At 44.1% G+C, this 16,727-nt stretch overlaps 1 pseudogene across 1 annotated transcript in view; it reads right to left on the bottom strand.

Annotated features, from left to right (window-relative positions):
* The window catches only part of LOC309550121, a 61,769-nt pseudogene extending 45,496 nt beyond the window's left edge, over window positions 1–16,273 (bottom strand). Inside the window, exon 1 of the transcript in view lies at window positions 15,788–16,273. The product of the transcript in view is annotated as an uncharacterized misc_RNA (transcript). The remainder of the gene's footprint in view (window positions 1–15,787) is intronic.
* Between the last annotated feature and the right edge of the window lie 454 nt (window positions 16,274–16,727).

The following is a 16,727-nucleotide window of genomic DNA, read 5'->3' as shown; positions in this document are numbered from 1 at the left end:
CCAAGTGTCTTCACAAAGGGAAGTACATGCTTGCTAATAGATGTATGGGAAACAGATGGGATTGGAGACCGCCCAATCCTCCCCCACCTGCTCCAATCCATGACTGGCAATGAAAAACGCATGGCTGTATAAAAAACCATGGGGTGCAAACTAAATGTGATCAGCTGGGAGACACACACACATCCTATTGCTTCCCCACCACTTGTCAAATGACTCTTATAAGTGAAGGCTGGCCATACATTGGTCAAATTCTGAAAGAATTTTCTTTCTAAAATCTTATCTAAGAATTTTTGTTCTAGTTTCGCACCATTAGTGGGCTGCAGCAACAGCCGATTTTCATGTGGCCATTGAATTTGAGTGATCGGACATATTACATTTTTTTGAAAAACAAACGGCTTACTAATCATGGATGGGAGTGTGACAAATATAATTGAAATAGAAATGTGCATGAGCGTAAGAAAAGAAAATTCCTGGAAAGCAAAGAATATTCCCGGCCACAAAAATTCTTTCCTGTAGCAACATAAGGTAAAATTGAAGGCTTGGTCGGTAGAATTTTGAAATCAATGGTGGCACCATCGGATCCCAAAATGCACAAAATATCTGATTTTTTTTAAAGAAAATTTGAGCCATGTATGGCCTGCTGTAACGTTCATGCGTTTTTGTTAATGGATGGATTTTCAGCTGCAGAATTATCACACTCAGTAGCCTTGTAGAGATACTGTTGAATAAACCTATCCAACTCTCAGGACTTCATCACGGTGTACTGCCTGTTATACAATATACATATACTCAATCAGATGTTTTAGTGGAGGGATAGAACATATGAGAATGTATAGATGAGAGACAGGCTGTATGGTGATTACTAGGAGTAATATTAGGAGAGTTGCAGGTGATGGTAAAGCAGATAGGTTCTGTTGTCTAGTATAGTGCAGATGGTAAGAGGACACAGATGGAGTATACTTAGACAGAATAACCTAGTGCAAGGATAGTTGAAGGTAGTCCCAAGAGCTAACAGTCTATGCAGATGGTATGGAATAGATAGATAGATAGTCCTGGTAATTGCAGTAGATGACAGTAGGAGATTGGTTAGTAAGGAATCCCCTGTGGGGTACTTATCACTTAGATAGGTTAGTAGTAACAATGTCCATAGATAGAGAGGTGATCCCGTAGCGAGATACGGATCAGCGGCGAGGTTCCGGCGTCAGTTCAGCAAAGGAAATGTCAGCAGCTCCGACTTCACAGGAGAAGGTGCGGTGAACATGTGGTTTGAATGAGCGATGAGTGAGAGAAAGCCGGCGATTGAAATAGCCGCTCATAGCGGCGCTCGGCAATGATGTCATCCGGTCTTAAAGGTATATGCGTCTCTTGTTACACAAGATGGGACGCAATTAGCAAAGGAGAAATATGGAACAAGGGTACCAGAGGTACCAGAACATTACAGTATCCCCCCCCTTAAGGCCGGCTCCGGAAGGCCTCTAGAACTGGTTTTTCTGGATATTTCGAGTGGAAATTGCGAATCAGTCTAGGGGCATGTATATCGGAGGTATCCAGCCAGGTGTCATCTTGGGGCCCATAGTTCTTCCATCGTACAAGATACTGGAGTCTTCTTCTATTGAAACGGGAATCCAAAATTTCTTTTATCTCAAATTCTTCTCCACCTTCCACTTGTACAGGAGGTGGAGGTGAGATAGTAGGCCTTATTCCTTGGTTAGGAACATGGGGCTTCAGTAGAGACACATGGAAGATAGGATGTATCTTGAGGTCTGCTGGTAATGTGAGTTGTACTGCAGCTTTTCCAATAAGCTTCTCTATTGGGAAAGGTCCCAGAAATAGAGGTCCAAGTTTTTTACTAGGGATTTTTAATCTCAGATTTTTTGTAGAAAGCCAAACAAGATCCCCAATGGCATATTGGGGAGAGGGTTTCCTACGGAGGTCGTAGTACCTCTTTTGTTGGCTATGAGCATGTGATATGGTATTGTTGAGTAATCCCAGAGAATCCTTTATCTGGGCAAGATAATCAGATGCCACTGGATTACTTGATGGCAAGATACGTGGTGGAAGGAGTGTGGAATGAAACCCGTAATTTAGGTAAAATGGACTTTGTTTAGTAGTGCTATGAGTCGCGTTGTTATAGGCGAATTCCGCCAGCGGGAGGAGATCTGCCCAATCGTCCTGTAGATACGAACTATAGCAATGCAGATACTGTTCAATGCACTGGTTAACTCTCTCTGTCTGTCCGTTGGTCTGAGGGTGGTATGGAGAAGTAAGTTTACGCTCTATTCGTAGTATCTGACATAGAGCTAGCCAAAACTTTGAGATGAATTGTGAACCACGGTCAGACAGCAGTGTTTTTGGAATACCATGTAACTTAAAGACATGTTTCACAAGTAATTCCGCTGTTTGTTTGGACGAAGGTAGTCTTCGGATAGGAGTAAAATGTGCCATCTTGGTCAGATGGTCCACTGATACCAAGATGGTGTTGAATCCTTTGGAAGGTGGTAGTTCCACTATGAAGTCTAAGGATACCACTTCCCACGGAACCTGGGGTATCGGTAAACTACAAAGTAACCCCGATGGTTTCGTGTTGTCGATTTTAGACCTTGCACAGATATCACAAGATGAAACGAACTTTTTTATGGTTGTCTTCATGTCTGGCCACCAAAACTGCCTAGTAAGTAGATTTAAAGTTTTAGTCATACCCATATGTCCTGCCATAGGTACATCATGCGACAATTCCAAGATCTTGGTTCGCATAGTAGGGGGTATGTATAATTTATCGTTGTAATAGAGGAAGCCTTCTGCGTCAGTAGTTAGTTGTGGTGGAGGTGAGTCCAGTCCTATGCTGTGCAAAATCTCTTCCTTCAGGGAGCGAATGACACCGATAATACGTTCAAGTGGTATTATAGGAACTGAGGGAACCTCGGTAGAATCTTTCTCGGCTAGTCGTGAAAGTGCATCCGCTTTTTTATTTTTGTCTGCGGGCGTATAAGTCACTAAAAAATTAAACCTCAGAAAGAATAACGACCACCGAACCTGCCGGTGGGAAAGAGTTCTATTAGTCTGACTGGTGATAGGACCAGAGGATAGGGGGGTACCGTTAATAAAACTAACGGAGACAGGTTTGGGTTTTGAAACAATAGTTATTTTATTAAGGGAGACAAAACAAATGTCAATGTAGTTTCCACAAGATCCTGTGTCGATCATAGCCTTGGTGGTGATCCTAGTTTGGTCCCACTGCAATGTTAAATGAACAAAAAGATAAGGATTAGAAAAGGAAGTTGTGAGTCCGCCTAGCAAGACATTTGAACACTCACCCTCTTTTCTGCGGACAAGGGGACAGCCGCTTATCAAATGATTCGGGGATGCGCAGTACATGCAGAGATGTTCGGTCTTCCTTCTGGCACGTTCAGAAAGGGTCAGAGGTGGGCGTATCATTCCTACCTCCATAGGAGTAGGGTCAGCAGGCAACATCCGAGAAGGACTGGAAAATGGTGAGCCCATCTTCTCAGCCTTTCTTTCTCGTAGTCGTCTGTCAATATTGATACTAGTCTGTATCAGTCCCTCCAGAGTGCCAGGTAAATCCGCTCGGGCGAGCTCGTCTTTAACGGCCTCAGATAGGCCGAGTCTAAACTGCGTTCTCAAAGATGTGTCGTCCACCCTGAATCAGGGGACCATCTTTTAAATTTTGCCACGAAATCTTCAACGGGTCTCCTTCCTTGTTTCAAGGCCCGTAACTGGGTATCAGCGGTACTCTGCTTATTGGGGTCTTCATATAAACTAGCGAGTTGTGCTAGGAATAGAGGGTAAGAATTAAGGAGTGGATCATCCTTTTCAAAGAGAGCGTCTGCCCAGGCCCGGGGTTCACCCGTTAAATAGGAGATGATGGTACAAACTTTAATTTGGTCAGTGGTGTAGGTTAGAGGTTTTAACAAAAAAAGCAAACGACATGCGTTTTTAAATTCACGAAATTTGCTCCGATCACCAGAAAACACTAGAGGAGGGTTTATCTTAGGCTCACGGGGCTGAGCAGCAGAAAGCTGTGTGAGACGGCCAACCTGCTGTCTCAAAGTCTGATTTTCGTTTTGTACCTCTGTAAGCGCAAGGATCAATGCATCTACTTGCTGTTTTAATTGTAGTACATGAGTGGGTAATTCTGCTGAATCCATATTTTTTTTAAGGCTCGTTCAATCTGTAACGTTCATGCGTTTTTGTTAATGGATGGATTTTCAGCTGCAGAATTATCACACTCAGTAGCCTTGTAGAGATACTGTTGAATAAACCTATCCAACTCTCAGGACTTCATCACGGTGTACAGCCTGTTATGCAATATACATATACTCAATCAGATGTTTTAGTGGAGGGATAGAACATATGAGAATGTATAGATGAGAGACAGGTTGTATTGTGATTACTAGGAGTAATATTAGGAGAGTTGCAGGTGATGGTAAAGCAGATAGGTTCTGTTGTTTAGTATAGTGCAGATGGTAAGAGGACACAGATGGAGTATACTTAGACAGAGTAACCTAGTGCAAGGATAGTTGAAGGTAGTCCCAAGAGCTAACAGTCTATGCAGATGGTATGGAATAGATAGATAGATAGTCCTGGTAATTGCAGTAGATGACAGTAGGAGATTGGTTAGTAAGGAATCCCCTGTGGGGTACTTATCACTTAGATAGGTTAGTAGTAACAATGTCCATAGATAGAGAGGTGATCCCGTAGCGAGATACGGATCAGCGGCGAGGTTCCGGCGTCAGTTCAGCAAAGGAAATGTCAGCAGCTCCGACTTCACAGGAGAAGGTGCGGTGAACATGTGGTTTGAACGAGCGATGAGTGAGAGAAAGCCGGCGATTGAAATAGCCGCTCATAGCGGCGCTCGGCAATGATGTCATCCGGTCTTAAAGGTATATGCGTCTCTTGTTACACAAGATGGGACGCAATTAGCAAAGGAGAAATATGGAACAAGGGTACCAGAGGTACCAGAACATTACACCTGCATAATGCAGATTACCTCTCAACCATCCCTGATTCACCAGGATCGTCCCAGAAAATGGCCTGTGTCCCGTGATCCCAGCGAACAAAGGATGAGTCCCAGAATGCTTGCGGCAGCGCGGGCGTCTTGGTTCCACATGGCAGCCGGTCTCAGTCCCCAGCTGCCTCTGACACAGTGCAGAGTGGAGTGCATTGAACCGGACGGATGGAGCCAGGATGAGATCGGGGGACAGATGGAGCCGGGATGAGATCAGGGAACAAACAGAGTTGGGATGGGAACGGGGGTGGATGGAGCTAGGATTAGATCGGGTGGTGGATGGAGCAGGAATTGCATTGGGGTGGTGGATGGAGGCAGGATGGGATTGGGGGAAATGGATGGAGCCGACCCCTGCATTCTATACATTACACACTCCTGTCCCTGGCATTCTGTACATTACACACTCCTGTCTCCTGCATTTTGTACATGACACACTCCTGTCTCTTGCAATCTGTAAATTACATATTCCTGTCCCCTGCATTCTATACATTCCATACTCCTGTCCCCCGCATTTTGTACATTACACACTTCTGTCCCCTGCATTCTATACATTACACACTCCTGTCTCTGGCATTCTGTACATTAAATACTCCTGTCCCCTGCATTCGGTACATTACACACTCTTGTCTCCTGCATTTTGCACATTACACACTCTTGTCTCCTGCATTTTGTACATTACATACTCCTGTCCCCTGCATTCTGTACATTACATACACCTGTCCCCTGCAGTCTGTACATTACACATGCCTGTCTCTTGCATTCTGTACATTACACACTCCTGTCCCCTGCATTCTGTACATTACACACTGCTGTCTCCTGCATTTGTATATTAGACACTCCTGTCCCCTGCATTCTATACATTCCATACTCCTGTCCCCCGCATTTTGTACATTACACACTTCTGTCTCCTGCATTCTATACATTACACACTCCTGTCTCCTGCATTCTGTACATTGCATACTCCTGTCCCCTGCATTCTGTACCTTACATACTCCTGTCCCCTGCATTCTGTACAATACATACTCCTGCCCCCTGCATTCTGTACATTACATACTCCTGCCCCCTGCATTCTGTACATTACATACTCATGTCCCTTGCATTTTGTACATTACACACTCCTTAAGGTTATCCTCCTCTCACAGTATATACTGTATATAGTGACAGGGACAGCTGACTTCCAATCTTTCCACTACTTCCTGGATTCCCTGCATGCTTTGCAGCCTCTCTTCTGCTGTTTACTTTCAATGTCTAAGGACTACATATCCCATGGTACCTTGCTGCCACCAAGCAGTGACTTCTGTATTGACTCCGCCCCCTGAAACTTCTCCTCTCAGCACCTCTGTAGTTCAGAAGGCAGGCTCTGTCAAATGTGTGACACGACAGTGCCTACTCACAGAGCATAATGAACATGTGTGACAGAATTCAAAGTAAATGTTAGGGGGTCTATACAATATAAGTTTAAGATTTATCACATTAATAGCAGTAGGCCAGAAAAATTAAAACACAATGTGGAAATTTATATAGTGATATTAATTTTGACCATAGATTCGCTTTAAAATGATACTAAAGTCTCATGTTTTTTAGTTAAAAATAACAAACCTGTCATACTTACGTGCTCTGTGCAGTGGTTTTGCACAGAGCAGCCCGGATCGTCCTCTTCTCTGGTCCCTCTTCGGTGCTCTTAGCCCCTCCCTCCTGTTGAGTGCCCCCACATGGGGCCCCTGAGCTGAGCCACAGCTCCCTGTGTCCTTTGAGACACCCCTTTCCCTTATTGGCTGACTGACTTTGATTGACGACAGCGGGAGCCACATGCACCACACTGCCGTCTCAGCCAAAAAGGAGGGGGAGTCCTGGGCAACCGAGACACTCCTGCAGCATTGCTGGATCTAGATGGACCTCAGTTAAGTATTAGGGGGGCTGAGGGGGGTTCTGCACACAGAAGGCTTTTTATCTATCTAGCATAGAATGTATTAAGATAAAAAAAAACCTGCCTTTACAACCACATTAAGCCTTTTTGGCAACTTTTACATATAGTCTTAAAATCTAAAACCTCCTAACCTAAATATTGGGGGTAAAATCAACCTTGTGACGAAACGCCAACCAACGCGTTTCATCACAAGGTTGATTTTACCAGATGTGACATCACCACGCTATTCGGGCCTGTCTTTCTGTTTATGAATGCTGCAGCTTGATTTTACATCCAGATCCTGCAATAAGATATATGGCTTTTTATCCATGATGTTTGTAAGTTTCTTTTACAATAAATTCATCTATTTTATACTGTATTACTCTAGCATCCTTTTTTATCCACATCTATTGGAAGGTCCATGCCCTTTGGAGTCTTGAAGGATTGATTAGTGTTGATGTTTCTACATGCCTGGGATATCTTTCTAGCGTTTTTGGCTTTCCCATGAAGTTGGGGGCCATCTGATTCTGGTAAGCTGCCACCCCCTTCAGTGTTTGGTGTGGTGTCTTTGCACATAGTGGAGTTGCCTCTGGATATTATACTTCACGCATGCTGGGACTTGTGGTTCTTCCTACCCTTTTTTTCTGTTTTAAATTTTCTCAATATTGGACTTTTTGTGATTTTCTACCACTTTTTGTCACGTGTTTATATGGACTCCTCATGATTTCATCGTTATTTTTGCATTTTGTGGGACTCATTTGACTACTGTGCACAATACTTTTTATATATGATTCATTGCATTTTTTCACAATTTTTTCACAATTTATTAATTGAGTTTTTTTGTGAGCGCTGCACTTTCTTTTATTTTAAAATTTAAATATTGACATGATTTTCTATTCATTGGGGTTCCTCGTCACACTTTTTTTCTGGGGGTGTGTAGATCCTATTTGCATTGAGGATGCCATAATTTATGGATCTATAAAAAATATTATTAGGAGCCACCATACAGCTTGTATGCTACCCAGTGTTCCCAGTCTGTGTATAGACAGAAGTGTTCTCTGTGTATCAATAAAATTGTTTGTCTAAAGAATTCTTCCTTATACCATGAGTTGGGTCATGGACATGTTTGTGATGGGTCACTATTTTATTGTTTATCCTAGTTTGTCAAGGCACAAAATCAGTGGATCAGTGGTGATCTAGTACAGTGACCATGACTGACAGCACAGATACATAAGGGAAACTGGAGCACGCGCGAGGCAGTAGGCGGAGGGGATTACGCAGAATAGGGTTTGAACTCTGCTGTTTAGGGACTACAAGAAGCTAATGCCAAATGACACTCAGGAATGTAAATTGCTTACATTTAAAAATCAATTTTAAGGCGGTATTAAAGTGATTGTAAAGCCTTGTTTTTTTTTTTTTGTTTTGTTTTTTCAATAACAAACATGTTATACTTACCTCCTCTCTGCAGTTGGTTTTGCACAGAGCAGCCCAGATCCTCTTCTTTTCGGGTCCCTCTTCAGCTCTTCTTGCCCCTCCCTCCTGTTGAGTGCCCCCACGGCAAGCAGCTTGCTAGGAGCACACCCGAGCCGAGCTGCAGCTCAATGTGTCTATTCAAACATGGAGCTGCCATTTAGCCTCTCCCCTCTCTCTCCTGATTGGCTAACTGACTTTGATTGACAGCCGCAGGAGCAAATGGCACAGTGGCTGTGTCTCAGCCAATCAGGAGAGAGAGTCCCGGACAGCTGAGGGACTTGTGGACATCGCTGGACAGAGATGGGGCTCAGGTAAGTAATATTGTGTATTGGGGAAGCTGCTGGACAAAGAAGGCTTTGTATCTTAATACAAAGAACGCATTAAGATAAAAAAAAAAAAACCTTCTGCCTTTAAACCCCAAAAAACAAAAAAACAATATGTTGCAGCTTATCAATCCTTAACCACTTACTACCCGCCCACCGTCAAATGACAGTGGAGCGGTGTAGCTATTATCCTGGGACGCCGTCATATGACGGCGCACCAGAACAGCCTCTCTCGCGCGCCCCCGGGGGCTAGCGGAGCGGCGATCGTGACCGAGCCGTGTTGCTAGGACACGGCGCAATCCCGATCTCGGTAAAGAGTCATTGACATGACTCTTTACCCATGTGATCGGCTGTGTCCAATCACAGCTGGTCACATGTAAATGAGGAAGTGCCGTTATTCGGCTCTCCTCGGCTCACACTGTCAGTTCCTCCTCATAGGGGACACAGAGAAATTTAATCAGGGCACTGATCACCAGTGCCCTGATTACACAAGAGTGAAATAAAATGCCCTAACTGCCCACCATCAGTGCCCGCCATCAGTGCCCACAATTAGTGCCCATCAGTGCCTGCTCATCTAGGCACTGATGGGCACTGACTGGCAGCATTATGGGCACTGAGTGTGGGCACTGATGGTGCTGTCAATCAGTGCTCATCAGTGCCACCCGTCAGTGTCCATCAGTGCCACCTCTCAGTGCCCATCAGTGCCGCCCGTCAGTGCCGCCTCTCAGTGCCCATCAGTGCCACCTATCAGTGCTCATCACTGCTGCCTATCAGTGCTCATCAGTGCTGCCTATCAGTGCTCATCAGTGTCGCCTATCAGTGCTCATCAGTGTGGCATATTAGTACCTCCTCATCAGTGCCACCTCATCAGTGCCCATAAGTGCCACCTCATCAGTGCCCATAAGTGCCACCTCATTAGTGCCCATCAGTGCAGCCTATCAGTGCCCCCATCAGTGCACGCCTCATCAGGGCACATCAGTGAAGGAGAAAAATTTATTTATTTTCAAAATTTACTCACAGAAAATAAGAAAAACTTTTTTTTTTTCAAAAAATAAAGCTCTATTTGTGTGAAAAAAATGATAAAAATTTCATATGGGTACAGTGTAGCATGACCGCACTATTGTCAATCAAAGTGTGAGAGCGCTGAAAGCTGAAAATTGGCCTGGGCAGGAAGGGGGTGAAAGTGCCCTGTAGGCAAGTGGTTAAAGTGTTACTAAACCCATAACAGTAAAATCAGTCTGTATATGCAGGAGAGCATGCTTGTTATACTCACTGTGGAACCTAAGGGGTTAATCCTCCACATTGTAAGGCTGTTTGATCCTGTCTCTTCTGATGCCTCCCTTCTTCCTCTGTCCCCGATCTAACTCCTAATAGTACAGAGTCTTGGAGGCACTCTGCACATGCTCAGTTTGGTGTGTATTGCTGGGGATTATTTTTTTTTTGGAGGGAGGGTGCATGTGATCAGCACAGAGCCAATCAGCACTGTCCAGACAGAGGGTCCGGGATCATGCATCTTAATAAGACAGTCAGAGGAGAAAGAAAACTCCTCCTACAAGCTTTAACCAGTGCTCAGCCAGACACTAATAAAAGTCACTAGACTGCTATATACTGTGTTGTGGCATATACTAAAAGTCTGAAAAAGCATAGCCGTGCTCTTGAGCGCCTATGGCGTAAGACTCGGTCGCAGAAGGATTTCAACCAATATAAATCCGCCCTCCAAAAATACAATTCCAATCTCCGCACTGCCAAACAGACCTATTTTATCACTCTCATTAACAGCCTGTCATCAAGCCCCCGGCAACTCTTCGCTACCTTTAACTCTCTACTCCATCCTCCACTACCCCCTCCCACCGACTCACTCACTGCCCAGGAGATTGCCAACCACTTCAAACAGAAGATTGATACAATTCGTAAGGAGATCGCTGCTGTTCAGATGCCTTCCTCCATGCCTTATGCTTCACGCCCACAGGTGCGATCATTACTTCCCTCATTCAACCCCGCCACTACAGACGAGGTTGCTAAATTACTTGCTAACGTCCACTTAACAACCTGCCCTCTGGATCCTGTTCCCTCACAAATGCTACGTTCACCTTCTGGCCCTATTCTACACTCTCTAACCCACATCTTCAATCTCTCCCTCTCTTCTGGCATCTTCCCCAACTCTCTAAAACATGCACTAGTCAGCCCCATACTTAAAAAGCCCTCACTGGTTCTTCTCACGTGCTACTGAGCTACTGGGCTTTGTTCACCCTTGCTTCGTCTGCTGCTTGGCCGCGCCTTCCCACCTGGGCACAGAGTGTTCCCTTTATGGGGTGCCTATGGGTTGGCTATGCTGGTCCCAGAGTCCTGGCCACAGCCCCCCTGGTTGCCTCTTCTCCACCTACTCCTAAGTTTGACCCATGGTTATTGTAGCCGTTATTTTGTTAAGCGCATCTGGCTTGTATTTATCTTGTCACTCTGTTTACCAATTGTTGTTACCTGTTTACTTTGTTCTCCAATAAAATGTTTGAACCAGAAAAAGCCCTCACTGGACCCAACCGATCTGAACAACCTACGCCCTATTTCCTTGCTCCCCTTTTCATCCAAACTCCTCGAACGTCTTGTCTACAACCGACTGTGCGACCACCTTGCCGAGAATAGCCTCCTTGATCCCCTTCAGTCTGGATTTCGGCCTCAACACTCCACTGAAACTGCACTCCTAAAGCTGACAAACGATCTGCTAACGTCTAAAATCAATGGACACTATTCAGTACTCCTACTTCTGGACCTTTCTGCTGCCTTTGATACGGTTGACCATCCCCTCCTCCTCAAAAAACTCCATGCCTTTGGTCTCCGTGACTGTACTCTTCACTGGTTATCTTCCTACTTATCTAACTGCACCTTTAGCGTTACCTACAATTCTACTTCCTCCTCTCCTCTTCCCTTCTCTGTTGGGGTCCCCCAAGGCTCTGTTCTTGGACCCCTCCTATTTTCAATCTACACCTCCTCTCTAGGTCAGTTGATAGCCTCCCATGGCTTCCAATACCATCTCTACGCTGACGATACCCAAATCTATCTATCCACTCCTCAGCTCTCTCCCTCAGTCTCCTCACGTATCACTAATTTACTCTCAGATATATCGGTCTGGATGTCACACCACTTCCTCAAACTCAATCCATCCAAAACCGAGCTTATAATTTTTCCTCCACCGCGTGCCCCTTCCCCTGATTTCTCCGTCAATATCAATTTCATTACCATCAGCCCATCCCCACATGCCAAGGTCTTAGGTGTTGTCCTGGACTCAGAACTCTCCTTCAAACCCCACATCCAAACGCTGTCCAAATCTTGCCGCCTCAGCCTCCGCAACCTCTCCAAAATACGCCCCTTTCTAACCAAAGACACAACAAAACTCCTAGTTCACTCCCTGGTCATCTCACACCTCCACAAACTTTTTGAAATATGCAACCGTGAAGCCATCAGGGCCAGCTTGATCAATTTAGCTGACCTGGAAGCTGATTGGTTTCTATTCAGGGCTGCACAAGATTTTGCACTCTCCAATTTTAGTAAATCGACCCCTACCTGTCTTAGGGGGTTTTCACTCTCGATGGAAGAGCACCTGAGAAGCCTTTGGACAACAGTTTTGTCAGCTTGGGGAGAGGGTAGTGTTGAACTAGCAGATTTACATCTCAGGAGCCTATAGGTAGAGAATTCTGAACCGTCCCCCCCCCCCCCAAAAAAAAAAAAAAAAAACAGCACTAGTCAACACACTCTAAACATACATTCCTTCTGCAAAATAAAATTCTCCCCAAACAAAAATCCAAAAATGACCCATCCTTACTGTCCAAATTCCCCTCCCAGCACATATCTTCCCCCCAATCCCACCTTCCAGCTCAAATACCCTCCAATTTCCCACAAATCACCCCTCCTAGCCCCGCTCCTCCTACTGCTCCATATCCTCTTTCCTTCCAAATCCCCCCTCCCACTACAGCACAAAGCCTCTCCCCCAAACACCCCCTCCTAGCTTAAATCCTCTCCCCAAATCCCCCCTCCTAGCACAAATCCTCTCCCACAAATCAAAACTTCTATCACAAATCCTTTCCCCCAATCCCCACTTCTAGCACAAATCCTCTCCCCCACATACCCCCTCCTAGCTTAAATCCTCTCCCAAATTCCCACTCCTAGCATAAACTCTCCCCCCAAATCCCCAATCCTAGAGTAAATCCTGTCCCAAATAGCCACTTCCAGAGTAAGTTCTCCCCCCAAATACTCCCTCCTAGTAGAAATCCTCCCCAATCCCCCTCCTAGTACAACCCCCGCCCCCCCAAAATCCCCTATTCTGGTACAATTCCCCTCAAATCTGGCCTCTTATCACAACTCCCCCCCAAATTGCACTTCCCAGCAAAAATCCCCGACCCCCCCCCCCCCAATTCTCCCCTCCTAGCATGAATCTTTCCCAATTCTGCCCCCTAACAGATATGTCCCCCCCCCCCATTCCTCCTTCTTGCCCAAATCCCCCTCTTCCTCCCAATTATTCTTCCCTTCCTAGCACAAACAACCCCCCCCTCCAATTTTACAGGAGTAGGGTGGAGGTGAGGGCTCTCTGTGCCCCCCCCCCCCAGACTACCCCCCATGAAGATTGTACCTACACCTACTGCAAGTGCAGACAGGAGAAGTGCCAGCAGATAACACAGGATCATCTTAGACCGGACTGTACATGACTTGATTACCTGTTCTCTACCTCCTCCAAGGACTGCTCATCTCCCGAGTAATCAAACTTGTATAGTGCGATCCAAGAGGATCCTGTGTTATTTTCAGTATGGAGAAGCATTCCACTGACAGAAGCAGGGACAGCACAGAAAGCCCACATCTCTTTCCACCTCTCTTCTTGCTATTATTCCCCTTTTCAAAATTGCAGTGGGCATGGGTACAATGTTCATGGGGGGCCATCCTGGGGGGGTAAAAATTAAATCTGGTGGGGGGGGGCGCAGCCTGCTCCAGCACCCCCCTAGATCCCGCCATGTACAGACAGGCTCTAGGAAGGGTGCCTGTAGGCACATGCTTACATTGCCTTATGGGAAATCCAGCCCTGCAGATTTAGACGGGCTTGGCTAACAAATTAAAGCTGAACTCCAGTTAACACTTCATAAGCAGTTACACTAACATTTTTTTTTTCTTTTGGGTTTTACATAAATTAATAAAAGCTCACCATTGTAAGCACCCCTGCCAGTGTTAAATAGTTTGTCGCAACCCTCTTATTGCCACTTTTGCTGGATAGCTTGGTCTTGTAAAGGACATTGAAAAATAACAGAAATACTTGCTGGATCTCCAGGTGTGAATATGAATAAAGGGAAAAAAAACATAAAAAAAGCCACCACAACTATGCTGAAATATAATACATTTTTGTTTTTAGATTAAAGTAGAATTACAGCTTTCAGTTGACTTTTAACTATTTTTTGTTTTTATTTTTTGTAATGAGGTGGTCGCTGGGTGTGCTGTAATATACTGTAGTAGCATTATCTATGTACAATAAGCAGTGCTGCGTTCTGCAATAGTATGGGCCACTTCCCATCTGCTGCCACAGATGGCCTAACGCAAGCCATACCTGGGTCGAATTCCGAACCAATTTTCTTTTGAAAATCAGAAATTTCTTACGCTTTGTGATCCGATGGTGCCACCATTGATTTTGAAATTAAACCAACCAAGACTTAAGTTTCACCTCATTTTGCTACAGAAAATAATTTTTGTGGCCAGGAATCTTCTTTTCTTCCTGGGGAATTTCCTTTTGTTTCCAGGTATTTTCCCCTAAATGGCAGAGAAGGACGTAGGCCAAGTCTTTTTACTTCTGGCAGCAGGTGGGAAGTCGCCCGTATTGGTGTAAAACACAGCGCTGTACACTGTATGTAGCTAATGCATACACAGCGACCTCATCAATGGGTAATGGAAATAGTTTGTTCATGGCCAAACTATCTGATAGAATAGACAGACAGACAAAATCTGCCCGGATCCACGTTTTTGAATAAATTTATTTGAGCATACACAATGGCATGATGTTCAGAAATTTTTTTTTCCGTTTTACATAAAAATATTATTTTATTTTTATTATTTTACAAATACGTTGTAGAAAAAAAAATGTGGAGAGCAGAATGGTTCCATGGAAACAAATATGTTTATTTCTTGTTTTGTTTTTTAGATTTTTATTTTTTTTATCATTATTATTATACAGCCATTGTAGCTTGTCTACATAAGGATTTTCTGCAATTTTTGTAAGTATTGTCTTCTTGGTTCCCAGTATGATTACCATTTTTCTTATCTGAGTTCTCGGATTAAAATGTTTAAAAACACCTAGTCTAAGGTATTTGATCACACACCCAAGTGGATATGACTTGCATTTCTCCTATAATTTGACCAACAATATGTATTTGCTGACTGCCTAACTGGGATTTTACGCCATTTATTTGATGATAAATACTGGGGTTATGGCTACAGCTAGATTCCATTTTCTTTTTCCTCAAGCACCGGACTTTCAGATTAAAAGTGATTCTTTGCGTGTTCACTTTTAAAAGTGTCGGGAGGGGTGCCCCCTCCCCTCTCGCCGCTCCCTGCCGGTTCCTGGGCTTACCTTGCCGATTGTTGAGCCTGGGAACACATCCAGCAATGGTGATGATTAGGCATAGAGATGAGCAAAGGAAAGATGGCCTTCACTCATCTCTATGGCCTAGGAGGATCGGAGCGACATTATGACGCCACTTAAGGTTATGGCTACATGTAAACATGGCCGTTTTTTTTTTTTTTTTTTAAGCAAAAGGTCAAATTTGTTTTTTTTTATATTTTACTTTAAGGGTAGGGGAGAGATATAGGGTGTTTTAGACTCCAGATCTCTACATAAAGAGGACCTGTCATGCTGTATTGTTATCACAAGGGATGTTTACATTCCTTGTGATAACAATAAAAGTGATCAAAAATATATTTTTTTAAGGGACAGTGCAAAAATGTAAAAAATGTCATAAAATTATATATATATATATATAGCTATATGTATGCTCGCACACAGTGGTGAACGCATAAGTAGGTCATGCCCACATGTGTAAGCAGTCTTTGATTCACACATGTGCGGTATCGCCACAAACGTCTGAGCGAGAGCAATAAATCTAGCACCAGACCTCCTCTGTAACTCTAAACTGGTAACCTGTAGGCATTTTTTTTTCCATTTTACAAGACATCCTTTATTAAAGAACAGTCCAGGAAAACCGACAAAGAGCAGAACTTCAGAAGGATGGATGATCTGTTGGTCTTTTAATTCCTTCAGTCTTCTGATGGCAGGTTTCACTGTGATGGCCGAGGTAGTGATGTAGGTCAAGGCACCTCCAGCTACAATTTTCATGCAAGAACCGCAGCGCCAGATTCCTACAGCCTTCCTCTTCGTTTTACTTTTGCCACAGAAGGAGCAGGTGTACTTGGCATGTTGGCTAATTTCAATTTTCTTGACCATCTTCCTTTAGGAAGCACCATAGCGGGTCCCGTATTTATCCACAATGCCGACCTTCTTCTTGCGTTTGGCCATCTTCCTCCAGGACCTGAGCGGAAAGGGAACCTGTAGAAAATTTTGAAGCACCAACTATGGAAATTTTTAATTGCAGTAGTTTGGCGCCAGTTTACGAGCGTGCACAATTTTAAAGCATGACATGTTGGGTATCTTTTTACTTGGCATAACATCATCTTTCATATTAAACAAAAATTTGGGGTATATATGATGTTTTTTTTTTAAATTCATTAAAGGGTATTTCTTCCAAAAGAATTATGTTTGAAAACCGCTGCACAATAACCGTGAGACATAAAAAATTGCAACAACCGCCATTTTATTCTCCAGGGTCTCTGCTAAAAATATATATATATAAATAGTGGATATCACAGTATAGGTGTCTAGGTTTGCCCCTTTTATTTGTTTCCATTTACTTACTCTGTTCTTAAGCTTATAGAAGGATCCTTAAAAGAAACTTTAAAGTACAACTTAATGCAAAAC

This window comes from Pelophylax lessonae (assembly GCF_965119305.1).
Source record: "Pelophylax lessonae genome assembly, chromosome: 3".
NCBI lineage: Eukaryota > Metazoa > Chordata > Amphibia > Anura > Ranidae > Pelophylax > Pelophylax lessonae.
This window is presented reverse-complemented; position numbering and strand designations above follow the sequence as displayed.